At 48.4% G+C, this 15,967-nt stretch overlaps 1 protein-coding gene across 3 annotated transcripts in view; it reads left to right on the forward strand.

Moving 5' to 3' along the window:
* Positions 1-608: 608 nt before the first annotated feature.
* The window catches only part of HRAS (HRas proto-oncogene, GTPase), a 39,703-nt gene continuing 24,344 nt past the window's right edge, over positions 609-15,967 (forward strand). The window contains exon 1 of one of the 3 annotated variants that reach the window (XM_086895790.1): positions 609-863. The gene's annotated coding sequence lies outside the window, so the exon portion shown is untranslated. Of the gene's footprint in view, positions 864-9,575; positions 9,685-15,967 lie in introns of those variants that run through there. The other 2 variants (XM_086895789.1, XM_023928872.2) reach the window with 2 other exon arrangements.

A 15,967-nucleotide genomic window follows, 5' to 3' on the forward strand; every position in this document is an offset into this window, starting at 1 on the left:
CGCGCTATCAGACAGGACCCTGACTGGCAATCGACACTACATTTCAGGGCTCTCTGGCTCTCCTCCCCAGAACGCCTCCGTGGGGCGCCGACAAAGGCAGCGCAGCTCCGGGCAGTCCCGCGGGGAAGGGCGGGCTGCGGGAGCGGCGCCCGCCAGGCCTTCCCCTCCCCTCGGGTGCGGGCCGCTCCTGCGGGGGGGCCGCCGCGGGCCGGGAAGCGCAGAGGGCTCTCCGAGGGGAAAGGACGCGATGGCGGCGGCTCCCGGGCAGCCGAGGCAGCGGGGGTCACCCGCCGGGGCGAGGCGGCGCCCGGCCCCCCCCCGCAGCCGCCGCCGCCGCCGCCCCAGGGACCGCCCCGCGGCCGGGCCGCGGCGGGCGGGCGCCGAGCGGCGCTGATTGACAGGCGGCGCGGCCCACCCGGAGGGCGGAGGCGGCGGGGGCCGCCAATCCGGGGCGGCGGGCGGGCCCGGGCGGCGGGGGGGCGGGGCGCGGGCTGGGCGTGTGCCGCGGCCGCCGGCGGGGCGCGCTCCCGCTCCGCTCCCGCTCTCCCCGCACGCACATTGTCCGGGCGCGGCGGCGGCGGCACAGCGCCCCGGCGCCCCGTGCCAATGCGGGGCGGGCGCGGCACGCCGGGGGCGCCTCCACCACCGCGGTGGAAACTTCCCCTCGCCGCCGGGCCGACGCGCGGCTGAAGCCCCCGGCGGGGAGGAGCGGAGCGGGGTTTCGCCCGCCTGGGGGGGCGCCTCGTCTAGTTTGGTTTTTCCTACGTTGGAAGGGCAAAAGCGAATAATACTCTTGCCCGGGTTTAAACTTCCGCGCTCCGCTCTCCGGGACGCGCATCCCGCCCGGCGGGGTGGACGAGCCGGTGAGTGACCGCCGGGAGCGGGCTGGCGCTGGGTCGGGGTGGGTGGGACGCGCCGTCGCGCAGGGGCAGCGCCCACCGGCTCGGCGGGCACGGGTGGGCAGCGCCGCCGCCACCTGTTAGCGGGGCTGCTCCCCCCGCCGCCAACTTCCTACCCCTGCTCTGCTGGGGTTGCCCCGCCGTGCCCGGGGCGGCGGTGAAAAGGGACTGACCCTCGGCCCGGTGGGCGGCGGCGGGGCCCGGGGTGTTGGGGGCGGTGGCGGCCACCCACCTGCTCGCCTGGCCGCGCCATGACTCTGCTGCCTGTGCGCTGCCTGCCGACCCGAGCCCCGGCAGGCCGCCGGGGGAGGGTGGTGGGCTACCACCGAGCCACAGCCTCTGTACCCCCTTTGCCCTCCATCCCCTGCCCTGCACCCACTGTGCACTCCTCCTGTGTCCCCCGCCAAGCTGCAGCCCTTTTTCCTTCCCCCCCTTGCCGTCCCGCTCCCCTCCATATCCCTTAGCTGCAGCCGTGTTCACCTCCTCTTCTCAGCACCCCCAGTTTGCAGCCCACTGCTCCCGTCTTTCCTCATCCCCTTGCATCCCTCACGCCGCTCCTGTGATGCTTCAAACGGGGAGCCGCAGACTCCCCAGTCTTTGCCAAAGCAGATACCTGCTGGGCTCGGACACCCCCGGGAGAGACCGGCTCCGTGTCGGTGCCAGGCGTCGCCAGGCCCGGAGCGAGGCGCGGAGGGGGCAGGCAGGTGGCGGAGGCGCAGGTATTTGTATCTGTGAGCAAGTGAGCGAGGTTCCCCGTTCTGCGAGCATGCGGCTCTGCGGAGCTGGTGACACCTCCCTCGCTCGTAGGGACGCTCGCCGCCGGGGCTCTGCGGCGTGCCGAGGCTGCCTGCGCCCTGCTGCCCTGCAAAGGGTGGTGCGGCGGCCGGAGCTGCAGCGTCTTCACCCCGAGTCAAGGTGCATCCGATGGCTTGCTTGGCCCACACCGGTCCTAACTGGGGATGTGTTTTAAATTGCCTGGAGACACAAGAGGCGATGAGAAGTCAGAGTGGACTGGCGAACTCTGGAGCTGCTGGAGAAATGCTTAGGACAGCTGGAAACAGGACTGTGCAGCAGGAATGGCTTGTTAAGCCATTGCATGACAAGTCAAGCCATTTACTATTTCAGTGTCCTAAGCTGGGTGGTCATATCTCTCTTGTGATGTGCGGGTTGCTCCTGGATGGGTCTTTGAGATGCAGAAAGGGTGCACGAACTCGTGGTGAGGCTGTGTCACAATGTACTTCAGTCTTGTTGGCATGGGTCGGATGTGCACCTTGGAGCAGGAACTGGCTTTGAATGGAGGAAAGCACATGAGGTTTGGTGTGGGCTCAGCTAAAGAGTTGCTGTAGTCAGAATTGCTGATGTGCTTATCCCTCACAGCTCTGAAGTATTTTAATTCTACAGCTGGTGATTTGTGTGATTTTCCCAAGTGTTTTTAAGACAGCCATGACTGAATCCATGTGTATCCCCCTTCTGTGTGTCTGGTCCTTTCCTTCTCTTCGTAAAACGTTTTTCCTATGTGATTAATAATGTGCCAACTGCTTCATTTCAGCACTGGGGAGGCTGATGCTGATTGATTTCCCTGTTCAGTCTTCTCAGTGGGTCTGGAGGCTGATGGGTGTTATCACTGCAGAAAAGTCTGCTTTTGGGTGGGAGCTGTCAGCATGTCTTTTTTTTTATCTCAGTGAACCTCTTACTTCTTTTAATTAAAAAGAGATGAAGTATGCGTGGTATTACCCTTCATGTTTACATAAAAATGATCTTGTAATTAGCAATAATTATCTCAGTTTGGGATATTGCTGAGATATTTAAACAGGACTTATGACCTGAGGGACACTTTTTCCGGCCCCAGGGAGTTACCCTTGTTGTGGTTCTCTCCTGTGGTGAATTTGATTCTTGGCTGCTGCCAGTGGTAAAGGTAGAACAGCAGTGGGAGTAGCCTCGTGTTCTTTTGATGTCGGCCTAGAAAGCCATGGCCAGTTTCCTTATTGAGCCTGGTTCTGCTTCCCAGGGCTCCCTGGCAGCCCTGCCACCACGTGTGTGGGGATGGTCTGCCTTTGATGGCTTTCACTCCATGGTCTGAAGACTCTCAAGGGGACCTTTCTATTGTCTTGGGGGAGGGGGGATAAAAACAGGCTGAAAAATTGCCAATTGACTTTTTTTTTCTCTTGGTTTTTCAGGAGAAGGTTGCTGGTAGTGTGGGAAACTTCTCCCTGTGAGAGTAGAGATCCTGAGGCATCCTTGTCCATCTTTCACCTGACTTCCCTTCCTTTAAGAGGAGCAAAGCTTAGCTCAAACATAAACACTTGCTTCCAAGCTGGATATGCTCCCACTGCCTTCCCTCCTGCTACCAGTGCACCCCAAATTTACCTTTCTATTAGGCTGCTCTTGGAGTCAGCAGGTTTTCTTGGGGCAAAAAAACCTTTATGGAGTAAAAAAGTTTAATATTGGGGAAACATTCAACAAAATAAAATCAAGACAAAAAGTACTGCCTATAGAGAGGGATTCCTTGTGGGAGGATGGTGATTCTCTTCTGTCTCTCAAGATGAGTTATACAGTAAAATGTATTTTTGTCAGTCTAAGAAAAGCAAAATGGTTGTACTTCAAGTAATCTTTAATTGTAATTTATTCCCAGCTTTCTGTTTTAACATTTTTGAACTGTAAACTTAGAACCAGAGCTTATTAAGCAGGAGATAAAAATGTTGAATGTATTTGAATTTTACTTGTATTAATCTAATAATATATTTATGACATGATATTTGATCAGTTCTATACCTGGCTGAAGACCACAAAAGAGTGTTAATCAAACAAATTATTTCACAAATACGGATGAGATTAAATAAATTATCCATTTGCCAACTGCTATTCAACTGATCTGCCATGGCATGTTCCCCATTCTCTTATCTTTCCCTTCCAGTTTTCATTCCATTTTTGCATGGTTTATCTTTTCCTTAACTGTCCCTGGTATCTGTTTCATTTATCTCTTTTGTGTTGTGGTTTTCCTTCCATTCTTTTTTCTACCTCTTTCTTGAACCTCTCTTTCCATGCTTTTTCAGTCTAAATTAGCCTTTTTTTTCTCTTTTACTCTACCTTCCTGGTGGAGTTTTTTATTGAACACTTCATAGTCAGCTCAGCTAAATCTGGTATGTGTTTAAACACATAAAAAATGTGAAACTGAACCCAGATTGTATGTGAGTATGAAGATGTTTGGTGGTAATGCTCCTCTGCCTCTCCCTGTGTTTTCTGGCTGTTGCAGGAAGGGTGTTCCTGCAGTTCTGGAGGTTTTCCCCAGCTCTCATTTTTGCTTGTGTTCTCCTTATGCCTCTTGTGAAAAGTGAATTTGACTTTGTATCTTAAGAAGGCAACCAGGATCAAATGGCAGCCCTTGTGTTGTTCCCTGGTTGTGTATCTGTATGCAGCCTGCTTCCATCTGCTGTCTGACCAAACCCAGCCTTCCTGCCAGCCAGTTTTTCTTTCCTCCTGGCATTATCCTTCCTCCCCACTGGGTTTATAGCCAGGAGGTGTCTTTCAGTAGGGCAAAAAGAATGAGTGCTCTGGACGTTTTCTGGTTTACCTACTACTTGTAGAGTCTGTATGAAATTCAGGTTGATGAGGGTAGGTGGCAAGAAGTGAACAGGTCATTGTGCAGGTTACAGTGCATGACCGAGCAGTCACAATATTCGACTTTGATCCAGTATTCAAAAATTAAAGTCTCCCAGAAAAATGAAGTTTGTTATAAAGAAGACTTGGTTTGATTTTTTAATTTTTTTTTTTTAACCCATGGATGAAATCTACGTGTGGGGAGGATAATTCAAAAACAATGAAAGGAATAGAAAACCTTGTCTTTCAGGGAGGAAATTTGCTCTGCCTTGGCAATAAAGCTCAGGCAGTCCAGAGGGGTGTGATGGGAGCGCTCAGAGTGCGTGATTCGCCTCTGCTGATGGTTGCAGTGATGTTGCAGCAGAGCATGAGCTAAGCTGAGTATGTCATAGCTGTCTGCTGGAAGTGCTGGGGGTTATGCCCCCTTGTACCCTGAAGGAAAGGTCTGTGCTGTACTGAAGCACATTACCAGCTCTCCTCTGTCTTCCAAGGGGGTTTGGGTAACACTGGGGTGCGCAGATACAGTGAGCAATCCAGGCGGCACATTGTTGCAAAGCAGAATTGATTGGGGAGGATGGAGCCAAGAGGAATATTCTTTTGCAGTTAATTATTTACTGCAGGGAGAGAGAGAAGCTGATGATGTTTGGTTTATAATTACAGATATCCAGAGGTAAATACTTCAGGATGATCTGGTTTATTCTATGTGTTGCTACCTGTTTCTCTGTAATGTGGGACCAGCACTGTTTAATGACTGGCTCAGTAAAACCAAAACCCCATTACCAACTTCTCACCAGTGGGATATGATTCTATAGCTTCCTGTGTGTGGTGCTAACTGACCTGAATGCTTACAGAGGGAAGTCTTTCCATGCTTGCTGTTTCAATGCAAGCCTGTGGTGCCTATCTGACAGCGATGTGGCTTCTTGGAATAGCTGATCTGTGCTGAAAGATGACTGTGGTTGAAGCCACAGGATTGTGAACAGGGGAGTCCTGACCCCCCCATCTGGCCTTGGCTAAGCTGGTTGCTTATCTCACTGGACTTTTCTTTAGGAGGGATACTGACCTAGCACATACCCAGCAAATATCCAGCCTATCTGCTAAAGGGGTAGGATGCCCTGGGTGAGGCACTCTGATAACATAGAGGCAGTGGCAGCCCAGGTACTTGTATACCGCTGTGCTGTGGGCCAAACTTTAGGAGGATTTTTCCTCTAGCTAAATCCATTATAGATCAGACTGCTCGTATGCAAGTTAAATTCAATAGCTGGTGGAGCCGAGTTTAAATGTGTGTGTGTGGGAGCAATAACTTCACGAATACAGAAAAGAGACATTGCTGCAATGTCTCTGGGAAGATGCCTGTACGTCTTCTGCTTGTTTAGCATCCTTGAGAGAACAGCAGACGTGAGAGAGAAGCTGTGGCCTGTGAAATGACGAGGATGTCGTGCTCTTACTGGGAGAAGAAGAGGAGCAAGATCTAAAAAGCCAGGGAGTAGGAGTGAAATGAGGGATGCAGGTGTGCACAGCGGGGGCTGCTCCAGGCTGCCCTGTTCTCCCTGGCTAAGGCTCTGCAGAGAGAGAAGTGAAGAGGAGATCAGTGGAAAAAGGCATTGGGGAAGCTTCTGTTTTGCAGAGTGGTGTGTTGGTTCTCCTGCTGGTCAGGGCTGAACCGAGGCATGGCTGACTGGCAGTGGAAGTGCATGGGGCCATATTCCCTGAGAAAGGCAAGAAAAATCTCCAGAAAGTCTGGCCAGCAAGTGCTCGTGCCTGAGGCAAGCTGGGATCTTGTTTAGAGGCTTGCTGAGAAGTGACCTCTGTTCATCAGCAGTTTTTTGGGGTAACGGGCAGCCATCGTGTCAGCCTGCTCCAGAATCACGTTGAGTGCTCTGACACTCCATGCTATCTTCAGCAATTCTGTGGCTTACATCCAGCTCTATTCAGCCTGCTTCAAACCACGTGTATAGAATAAGCTTGAATGAATAAATTTGGAGCCTGCAAATGATGGATTCCATCCCACCCCAGATAGCCACTGCAGCAGCCAGAGCAGTATTCCCGGTGTGGCACTAGGTCCTCTGTTTCTGTAGTGAACATAACAGTCGTGCTGTTTCCCTGCTGATGGCTTTGCATTGGATGTCAGGGGCTTGATGTTATGTGAGGGACTGTAATTCATTCTCCAGGAAAAGGCTGAGCTTGAGAAATCAGGCTTTGGTTGGTATGATAAATAGATAAACCAGTAGTTGATATGTTAAGTAAATAAAACATCACTGTTGCTTGTATGGGACTGATCCTGGCTTGCGTGTATGCTAATTCTGTGATAAATTTTTTTCACTGTCTCCCTTTGGATCTCTGTCTGTAGATGCAATGGCTCCTTTTGGGTCCCACTCTGTGAGATTCCTGCTGTGAACAGCACAACCCTGCTTTGTAGAATGCAAACCTAGCAAATGCTGGTGAAAGCAGGAGATACCTCCTGCCTGGTGTGTGCATGCACACACCCCTTGCTTTCTCCTCTTGTGCGCAGAGGATGAATACATAACCGTACAATATAACCTTGGTCATGCAAGGTTTCTCCCAGTCTTGTTTCTCCCGGCCTTTTCCTGATTTGCACGATATTGTAAGAGGCCAGTCGGCTTTTTCTGGAGGGCTTGTCCCACTTTCCACACAGACAGCCTTGGGCGAGTGGTCTGCTCCCTGACCTGCTTCGACAAACATGTGCCGGCTTCTTGCTCCACTGCTGGGGGAGGCAGGGTGAGGGTAAGTGCTGGGGGCTGGGCAGGGGGAGGACATCACTGTGCTGGTTGGTGGTGTCACCTCCCATCTGGCAGTCAGCGTAGCTGCTGATGGATGAGGAGCTGCACACAGATCCCTGCTTCACTTTCTGCCTCATCATTCTCCTGGGGTGTGTGGTGGCTGTACTGAAGCCTTGGAGGGTCAGATCTGCTCTCTGTCCTCCTAAGAGTACAGCTGCATGTCCTCCATTCTGCTGTACTCAGTTGCAGCTGATGGCTTTGTAGCTATTCTGGTGGCCCCTATATTTTCCAAATATCAAGGTATTGATTCCCAAAACATATGCACTGTAAAGAAATTACTACCATGACTGTGGATGAGGTAGGAAACAGAGGTGTGAGAGAGTCAGATCTAGATGTGGAAAAGTGCTCCAGCCCTTGCTTTTCCACAGAAACAAGGTTATGTACTGGTGTCACAGGGACCATGTGCAGGGTCTCCACCAGGTCTAGCAGAGCAGGGAGGTAGATGAAGGTGGAAATCTCTGATTCATGAGCAAATTATAGTCATCTGATCCTCACAATTACTGCACCTCATTATCAGGGGCCTGACAAGATATCCTGCTTCACATTCCTTCTATGATGAGCACATTAATCTGTGTTCAGTAGACATCAGTTTATACCTCTGCCCCTCCTCTGTGGTGTGTATCTCAAACAGCCAGCCTTTTCCAGTCTATGAAATGTCCAGGCTTGGCTGCCCCTCATATCTACTAGAAAGTGAAAAATTGCCACGTATCTACCAGTGCCTAAACACCAGGCAGGAGAGGAGAGGCATTATTACCACCCTTTGTTTTACAGCTGGGAATCGGGGAATGAAAATTCACATTAACAGGAGCCTAGAGCAGGGCTGAGAACAGAAATTGTTGTCCTAGTCTGGCACTTTGACTGCAAGGTCAGCTTCCCATTTCCTTTGGTGACTGATGAGCGTCAAAAGATTCAGCACCCAGCTGTTGACGTGTTGCTAATCTGATTTTCTGATGAGAGAAATGCTTTCTTATCACAATGAATCCTGAGAAGGTGGGGGTTGGTTTCCTTTTATCATTTCAAGCAAGGCTGTCTTGACTGTTATTAGAATATTTTAGGTGTCTGGTCTGAGAAGTGATGTGAGTGGAGGGCTGGGTTGGCAGTCCTTTGCTTCCAGTCTTCCAGGCTGTAAGTGGGGTTTGTGTCTGAATGAACGGATAGACATCCCCTGGTAAAACTGAGTGTCTTGTTATGAGCTGGAAAAACAATAAGAAGATTTGGTCAATTTAATAGAAGTGTTGGAGGCCTCTGGATGGGGGTTGTTTTAAAAATCAGAGGGCTTTCGGATCTTAATTTGTGTTGGTGGCAGATGACTGCAAAATGAGCAATCTATATTGGTCATTGGCACTGAGGCACTTGTTGTGGAAAGATCTAAAAAACAAGATGAAGTTAATTGATCAAATTTTTGAGCTTAAAAAATAAAACAAACTTCCCAGGGGGGGAAAAAAAAAGGTGGGTTTCTTCAAGAAGTGAAAACCCTTTACTTTTTTTTCCAAAGCAGTTTCCGAGGCACCTAATCTAATCTTTCCAAAACAAATCTCTGGCAGCCTTGGCTCACATGTTTTAAAAAACAGTGTAGAAAGGAATGTATCGTGACAGTTTAATTTGTTGCTGAAATATGCTCACCTCTGGGGTAATTCAGAGCAACTGTGGAGAGGATGATGAACCTGTTCAGGATGGGAGGTGAGCAAAGGGAGGCTGCAGAGATGAAACCGCCCATGCAGAGGCGTAATTCCCAGGATTTAGGTTTGTCTTCCTTTGATTCTAATGGGGCTGTAGTCTGTTCTAAACAGGGCAGTTGTTGCTGAGCCCTTGCTGTGGCAACAAGGGAGGTTTTGGTGGTGATTCTCTGAGGGAGGCGGTAGGGAAGAGCCTCTGATGCTAGCCAGCTTTAGAGATTAAATGGGGGGAGGATTACAGCCCATAAGGTACAGGTTTTGGGGATCTGTAAAGGCCCAGGGCAGCTAGTTGGATTTTGTAGTCACCAATCCAAGGATGCAAACTGAGCTGTAAAAGCTGGCTTGAAATTTCTGCTGTTTTAAAGGAAAAACAAGGGAATTGCCTTGGAAAGGGAGAACAAGGATGCTCTTGAGAAGGCTAAGGAAAGCCCTCCTGAGTTTTAATGGAAGATGTACAGTTTTTTTTTAAAAAAAAAGTATAGAGTTGCTTATCTAAAGTGTGCTCCTTGTGAAGAGGTGGGAAGCTGAGTGCCTAGAAGAGGGCTGGGCTTTCTCAGAGCATGCTACTAAGTATGTGGCTTTTTTTTTTTTTTTTTTTTTGCAAGCCTTGCAATTGCATTGCAGCGGGATTGTGAGGTCTTGTTCAGATTCAACTGAAGCTGGTTGAACTCTATTGACTGCAGTGGCTTGGATGGTGGGCAGTGCATCTCTCAGGTCAGTTCAGGTTTTCATGTCCTTTGTTTCAAAATTTCTGCACATGGAATTAGTTTATTCAATTTGCAGCTTAGAGCAATTTCAGAAGAAATCCCAGAGGAGGAAAAAAAGAACACTACCACCTGAACAGATCAAAATAATCAAACGGGTTGTGTTGTGGAACTGAGATGTGACTGGCAGCTGCTGCGTGGAGGTGGACAACCAGCAGTCACACTTTCTTAGCATGGCTTGCTCTGCTGGGGCATTGGGAGCAAGTACTGTCGGGATTAGAGTGCAAAGAGATAATGTTTAAAATCTGAGGTAGGAGCTGGTGAACTTAGTGACAACTGAATGCTGGGGTGGAAGAAAAAACTCTGCCAACAGTAAGTCACCCTTTCAGGGAGCTGAATTAAACTTCTCATTTCCTTCTGAACTCTTCAGTTCAGTCCCACCATGGGTGAACGTTGTGCAGTCTCTTCCATGCTTTTTTCCCCCTGTTTGATTTGAGGGCCCTTTGTAGCAACTTATCCCCTATGCACCCTGGTATCAGGGAAGTTATTCTGCCTGCAATCCCCATCTGAGCTTAATTTTGTTGTTCTCCATAGCATGAGGACTGATGGCTTCACAAATCTCATAATACCTCCTCCATCTCTCCCCTGGCCAGCCCAGCAGCATGACAGCTTCATTTAACATGCACTGTCTCCTTTGGCTTCCTGTCCCTAGACTCATTATTTTGCAGGCGTCTGTATCAAGCTCCTGTGTTGCCTGCCCAAAAGTATTGTATATCAGAAGTAATGAAAAGGAGAAGAGTCCTCAAGGCTGGCCTGTAAATCCCAAGTCTGTTTACTAGAAGAAATTGCAGTTCTCTCCCATGTCCTTGACCCAGCCCTGTTGCATGTGTTCATTCTTCCCTGCCTGTCATGGTGCATCTCTTGATGAGCACCAAGTGAGCCTTGCAGGCTCTCTGGGTTCTCACGGCACGAAGTGTTTGGTCCCTGGGATGTTCTCCTTTATTCACCTGCTAACACAGAGGCAGGCTGAGACCTGAAGAGGTGCCTTCTCTTCAGCCATCCCCCAAAATAATTTGGATTCACCTAGAACATCATTACAGGGAAGGTGTTGTGAAGTTTTCTTGATGGTAAACACTTAAGGGCTGGGGCCTCTCATCTCCCACTTGAAGTGTAGTGTTACCCTCGGGCCCTAGAGACTGAAGTGTTTTCATGTTAGCTGCAGGGTGAGATAGTCTCTCTCTGAAAAGCTTACCAGTTAAGTGCAAGATAGGGAACATCAGGGTGCAATTCCCCTGTCCAGATGTTGGCATCTAACATCTCAGTCCCCCTATAGATGGAGCAGAGGAAATGAGTACTTCCACCTCATTGTAATGCAGGTGGATTCCTGTAACAGATCAGACAGACTGTGCCTGTCTCTGTTCATTGATGATAGAGAGGCTCTGGATGATGAGCACTTGTGGACATATCTTTGCTGTAGGTGAGATGAGCCCCACCTTGACTAGCTGCACTGAGCATGTTGGGGTAGCACAAAAAGGAGGCAAGACTGTTGAATGTGGTCTGTCCTTGGCTGTCTGATCTGGTAAGCATGTTCATCTTCCTTTGCTCAAGAACCCACCCTTCACTTTGATTCCTTGCTGGCCAAGAGTGGAGGAGAGTGGTGTCATCCAGACAGCAACTGGAAGACCGAATTAAACATTTCTCAGAGGTGCTCCTAGGACTGAGCTCCAATCCTGTCCCAGCTGTGGACCAAGAGATATTTTAGCCAAGTGAAGGCAGAAACTGTAGGTATGAATGGAACAGATTTGTCCTTGGTTCATCCTTTCATACTGAAGCAAGTAGCTGCTAACATAGGTCAAGGATTACTTGGGTACTTCTCAGGAGCTCCTGACCTCCTGCATGTATCCAAACAGGTATCGTATTGGAGTGGGGGAAGACTTGAGACCTCTAAATCTAGAGCTGAAACAATGGTATGGGCACTTCAGATTGCAAACCAGCAGGTGATAGCAGCAGGAGCCCTCCAGAGTGTCAAAAGGGCTGCACGTCTGGGTGTTCCAGGCTTGGTGGGTAGAACTCTTTCTGTTAGGGGAAAAAGGCTTTTTCCTAACACTGAAGCACTGCTAAATGCTATATTGTGGCTTATTGAGGATGATGGAGTGAATTTCTGTATGTTGTATCCCATTTGACCTGAACCTTCATGGTTTCTCTGAAGACCCCGACGTGGTCTACAGGGAGCAGCTTGGAGGAGGCCTAGAGCTGTTCTTGAAGGAACTAAAAAAATGAAGTTAAGCCAACAGAAAGGAATAAAGCCTGACACCCTGGGGAGGATTTTCTTGACTGGCTGAGTTTCCCCTTTGATTTGGAGCACTTGTTCCATCATGCCTTTTGCTGGGGAAGAATTAGCCCGGTGGCAGAAATGCAATATACTGGGCGTTTCAGGAGTGAGAAACCTGTCTGCAGCAGGAGCCCACAGAGCTTGTACTCAGCCTCTGAGTCCCTGTGCTGACAGCTGGTTGCAAGCCTGCTCAGTAGGGGATGGTGCCATGCCACAGTCTTTACCCTCCATCTCATGCCTGTGTTGTCAGCATGATTCAATGCTAAGCCCTGAAGAAAAAAAAAAGTCAGTTTTACACCCTGATTTTGGTTGTTGTTGATACTCATGCTGTAATTCCCATCACTTCAGACACCCATTAAATGGTGCTCTGGAGAGTCTGTCTAGTGTGTGTGCGCACTGCAGTCACTTCTAACTTTACAATACCGGGAAGTCTGTTAGAGGTGAAATTTCTGGCTGATCCTGGGTGGGAAACACACATACTGTGCTACATAAAAAGGAAAAAAAATACCTTATATTTCATTATACGGTATATTTTCCTCACTTCATAATGCATCTGATCTCTCCCTGCTGTCTTTCCTGGCTGCATGTCCCCACCACAAACTTTTGTACTTTTCATCTCATGCTTCTAGGGAACAGAGAGAGCAAGTATGAAAACCCTCAGGAGGTTTTAATTCAATAAGGAAGGTGTATCAGGGCTTGCAGTTACCATACGTTTTTTTCTCTGATACTTTCCCTGTTGTCCTTTCCCTCTGACCTTTGGTACAGTAAACAGCTCACAGTGTTTGAAGAGCATCCCAACAGGCACCTGGCACAGCATTGGGTCCTTGCAGCTCACTTGCATTCCTAGGTACACGCTTAGGGCTGGCCTTTTGCTGCCACAAGCCTGCTGCTGGCTGGGTTCACTGTGACAAAACAGTACTTTTTATTTGTTAATTTTTGGCACTGACAGCATGCTGGTTACCTTGTCAACAGGAGATGGTTTATAGGTCTTTGGAAGATTTGCAGCAGTGTCACTCAGCTGTTTGCTCTCCTGCTTGAACACGAGCACATACAGGTCTTTGAAAGCTGGTGGGAGAAACGAGGATTGATCCATCTATACCTTTCACAAAGGTGTTTTTAACTATATGACCTTCTAACTAATTTTCCTGACTCCCTAATAACATATGTATGTAATTAAATCTAGGCAGACAAGGCTGTATCAAGCCTTGGGCATGGAAATTGTGTAATACCATCCAGTTGCCTTTTGTGTCCATGGTAGACCCAACCTCATTGCACCAAGAACTTCCTTAAGATTTTACCTTTAGGGTGTGAAGAGAATTCCCATTGCATGAAACCCACCAAAGGGTAGTCCACCAAAGGCTGCTTTGGTTTCTGATTCAGCTCTGCAAATACCATCTAACGGCTTCAGACTGGATATGAATTTGGCTGGTATTAGTTCCCCTGTGAAGGTTAGAGCAAAGTAGAGAAAACTAAAGTGGCTTATCTTAGCCTGAGTCAGCACTACAGAGTTGGGAGTTTCTGTAGATCCTAATGAAAGGTCCCTGCCTTATCTGTCTTGATATTTTGCTGGTTGCACAACTTGGACATCCCATAGATGCAAATTTTTTCCTGGGGTTGGCCCTGGTTGCCCAAGGAGAGTGTTCATTCAGATTCTCATGCTTTGCAATTGATATAAGCTTCTCAACTCTGTGTGAGAGAAAGAAAGGGAAGTGGTGCTAAGTGGTTTGTGTTTTTTTTCCTCTCTCCATGTTGTTGTTCTTCACCAGCTGGCTACTTTGAAATGAGCATGTTGTGGTTTTTTCCTTGAGGAGCAACGTGTTGCTACAAATTCAGCTTCGGAGAGGTTGTGGGAGCTTTTGTCCGCTGGCGCTGCAGCTGCTGCGGGCAAGGCACAGACAACACGTGGTGCTGCGGGTACCCAGCCTGTGAGCCTGGTCTGGCTGGAGGGAATGCTAGCCCAGCCGAGCAGCAGGATCCTTCTTTCCCACTGCATTCCCACACTCACTTGGTGGTGCCTGGGAGATGAGAGTCCTTGCCTTGCTCCAGACCGTGCAAGAGCAGCAAAGTTCACACCATGGGATGTTGTCCAAGGAATGAGAACCTGTTTCAAGCAAATACCTTTTCTTTGCCTCGTTTAGCAGTGGCAGCCTTATCTTAAGAGGGCTGTATGAAGTGTGCTTGTCACAGCTCTGTCAGGCACCCACACAGCTCTCGGAGATACCTTGTGTGTTCTCTTCTGAGCTACTGGATGAAAAGTGGCTACTTTAGAGGGTAAATTGCCTCCACAGGTTTAAGAAAAGGTATCTAGTTTAGGCCTAGAGAGCACACTTCATGTTTAGGCGCAGTGGAAAACCTTTGAGTGAACTTCATGAAGCCTGTGTTCACTGTGTTTTTCGGAATACTCTCTGAATTTGCATTTTTGTTTTGTGCTCTGCAAAACATGAGCCCCTTTGGGGCTGTAGAGTAAAGGATAAAACACTGAGTTAAAGTGTATACTTGTAGAATAAAGAATAAAACACTTGCCTAAAGTGGTGTGGAAGAGTTGTCACGCTATAAAATTCAGCCTGGGCTGTCGGCTGTGTGTTTCACAATGACCTTGGCCAATCACACTGGTGTTGTCTTATGACCGTGCAGCCACTTGAAAGGGAGGAAAAGAAGGCCAACTACATGAACATTTGTATCTAAGCAGGGTTTTGACTGTTAGATTAATTCAGATTTCCTGTTGGAGTTGACATGGTATAGTCCTGAGTTTGATCAAAACTCAGGAAGCAAGGAAAGATGAAGCCCATGGAATGGCAGCCACCACTTGGAACAGCTTCTTTATGGAAGCTCTCCATTTGGGCAAGAAATACTGACCTCAAATGTGTCTTCCTTCAACGCAGGTCTTCACCCTCTCTGTCCTAATCTCAAGTCTACAGGTAAAAGGCAATAATGGTAGATCCTAGAGCCTAATCAGCCTTTGATGGAGGGGATTGATAAGGAGCGAGACAAGCTGTACTGTAAGTTTTTAAGGATGGATTGTGAGGCTAAGTTGACAAACTTTCAGTCTTCTGAGCTCTATTTTTCCCTTGCTGTTGGGATAGGAATTTTTATCTCGTGTTAATATACTCACATTACGAAGCACTGCAGTTTGTCTTTTTACTTGAGTGGTGCTTCAGGTTAAAGTTGTCTGGTTTGTGAGATGGTGGCTTTCTGAGGGATTTTTCCATTTTTAGAAAAAGCTTTTCGCAAACACTTGATTAATTTCTTTAATTTAATTTTATTTCTTCAGTTGAAGTTCCTGTGTAGGAACAATGAGAGCTGTGTAGGAACTATACCCACTACACCATGCTGTGGCCTTGTAGGATCATTGTAGGGATACACATGGTCCTCAGGGTGTTGCTTTCTGAAAACAAGAGTATTTTAAGGGAGAAACCAAGCAGCAGTTTATTTGTGGCTAGATGTGAATGATGTACAGGAGTGAGAGACTGCTGGATGTTCTTTAGGAGCCTGGAAAAACAACACATTGTGAGCTCCACTACCCTTAAGTGAAGAGGAAGCTTTATCCACACATCACCACTGTTCAAAATCTAACTGGTGGCTTATCTCTGCCAGGCTCCTGTGAAGGTACATGACCATGTTTGAGATCTCATAATATTGGCAAGACTGTAAAAATTCAGAGTTCAAGTTTAAGCTCTGAAGTTATTCTTCTAAGGAAAGAGAATTTTGTTGTACCAAGGATCTGAGGAGATACGGATCCACAGAGCAGAACCTCTGACTACAGATACCGGTGTGGTTCCCTGCTCCCTTAAGAAAAAAAAGCAAAACCCCAAACCACCAGAACTCTGAAGGAGGTTCTTGTCCAAAAGTGAAGGTTTTCTGTAGTTGTTCCAAATGGCTGTTTCCTCAGGGGGATCATTTTCATAGCTTGTGTGGGATTCTTTAATCCAGCTCAAAGCCCACAAGACAGATGGGGTCATGA

The sequence above is a fragment of the Cyanistes caeruleus genome, chromosome 6, assembly GCF_971803275.1.
Source record: "Cyanistes caeruleus chromosome 6, bCyaCae1.hap1.1, whole genome shotgun sequence".
NCBI lineage: Eukaryota > Metazoa > Chordata > Aves > Passeriformes > Paridae > Cyanistes > Cyanistes caeruleus.